Source organism: Lactuca virosa, chromosome 4, assembly GCF_052849685.1.
Source record: "Lactuca virosa cultivar CGN04683 chromosome 4, Lactuca_virosa_CGN04683_v6, whole genome shotgun sequence".
Taxonomy (NCBI): Eukaryota; Viridiplantae; Streptophyta; class Magnoliopsida; order Asterales; family Asteraceae; genus Lactuca; species Lactuca virosa.
In genome coordinates, this window is record NC_136429.1 from 354,288,814 (window position 1) to 354,290,870 (window position 2,057).

Below are 2,057 nucleotides of genomic sequence, written 5' to 3' on the forward strand. Positions count from 1 at the left end.
ATGAACGCCTTATGCATGCTTTTATACCCACACATAAGATCTAAGAGGCATACCCTTTCACAACTCAAAGGTATGGCATAAAAAGTGGTAGTATGTGTGTAAGAAGAAGACTTGCAAGCAAACTCTTACCCATGCCTTCACATTTATGGTTCTAGAGAGAGAGAGAGAGAAAGAGAGAGAGAGAGAGAGAGTGTGTGTGTGTGTGTGTGTGTGTGAGAGAGAGAGAGAGAGAAGGAAGAGATATGTTTGACTAATTCAACCACTAGTTTAGTTCATGTAACTAGAATGTTAGATGGTAACCAAAGTGACCAAAAACTTGTACATGACTTATTAATAATAACTTATGATATAATATCTAGTTTTTACTCTTTTGAATTATTATTTCAGTAAACAATAATTATTCTCTAATTAAATACAAGAGTTAATTATATTTATTAATAATCATTTTAATAATATATATTCAATATGTGCCAATTTGATAAAGGTGTGACCATATAGGATCATATTGGTGGGTTACGAACCTAGTCAAAGACCAAATGGGGACAACGAAAGCAACAATATTTTCTAATCTATAGATTCCTAATAACCATATCTAACCCTAACAATCTATGCAACTTAATGGACTTAATAGAACGAATCATACCTTCATGTTTTTCATCGATTTCTTTAGTCTTACCAGTTGATTGAACTTCAGAACTCAACATAGAGTTCCTTTCTTATAATCGAACCCAAGACACAAAACACCAACATGTTTGAAATCAACTGAAGAACCAGCAGGAACAAGACTCGATTATCGAATATCGCAACGACTACGACATGGAAAACAATGGACCACGGCGTGGCGATGAGCTCCGACTCTTCTAGGGTTTTTTCTTTGGGTTTCCGAACTTTGGAGGTGATCTGAAACCCTAGAGATAATTGCCAAATACATTTGTAATTATCTAGGCTTTTGGTAATTATCCAAGAATCAAATCATTTTAGAATATTCTATATTCTTTATAATTTATGATTAATTAATTAACAAATCAAGTCCCTAAAATAAATATCTTTTTAGTTCTGCTTTATTTTGCTCTTGCATGTAACCCAGAAGGAAACTTCTATTTATAGTAATATTACCGGTTTGTTATGGCTATGAGCACTAATCTCCATGAACTCCCACTTTCTCTTAGGGATGACAATTGACTGGTCCAATACTTACTATGAAGAACATGGAGTGGCAGTCCAATACAACTACTATACTTATCAGATCATTTCTATATATAGTCATAAAAATAGTGACTTCAAATTCCTTTGATCTTGATGGTATCTTATTATGGACTTTAGACATGGATCAATGGTCAATCTCATGGTTTGACCTCTCTATATATAGAGAGGTGATCTGAAACCCTAGAGATAATTACCAAATATATTTGTAATTATCTAGGCTTTTGGTAATTAACCAAGAATCAAATCATTTTAGAATATTCCATATTCTTTATATTTCCTTAATAATTAATTAAACTATTAATTAATTGACAAAAGCAATTACCTAAAATAAATATCTTTTTAGTTCTGCTTTATTTTTCTCTTGCATGTAACCCAAAATGGCACTTCTATTTATAGTGATATTACCTGTTTGTTATGTCTATGAGCACTAATCTCCATCAACTCCCACTTTCTCTTATGCATGACAATTGACTGGTCCAATACTTACTAGGAACAACATGGAGTGGTTGTCCTATACAACTACTATACTTATCAGAACATTGCTATATACAATCTTAAGAATAGTGACTTCAAATTCCTTTGATCTTCATGATATCTTATTATGAACTTTAGACATGGATCAATGGTCAATCTCATGGTTCAAGAATATTTTTCTCGATACCGAATTATGCTGACATTTCAGACTGACTGTTGAATTAGATCAACCGAGTTTCAGCTTGGCGAAGCATTTGTTGTCAACACCAAATCATCGACGGGTCAAAATATATCCACTTCTGCATTTATGGCAGAAGGATCAAATAAACTTTGACTAGATAGGTCACTACTATTCCTCATGAAATATCTAGTCAAAC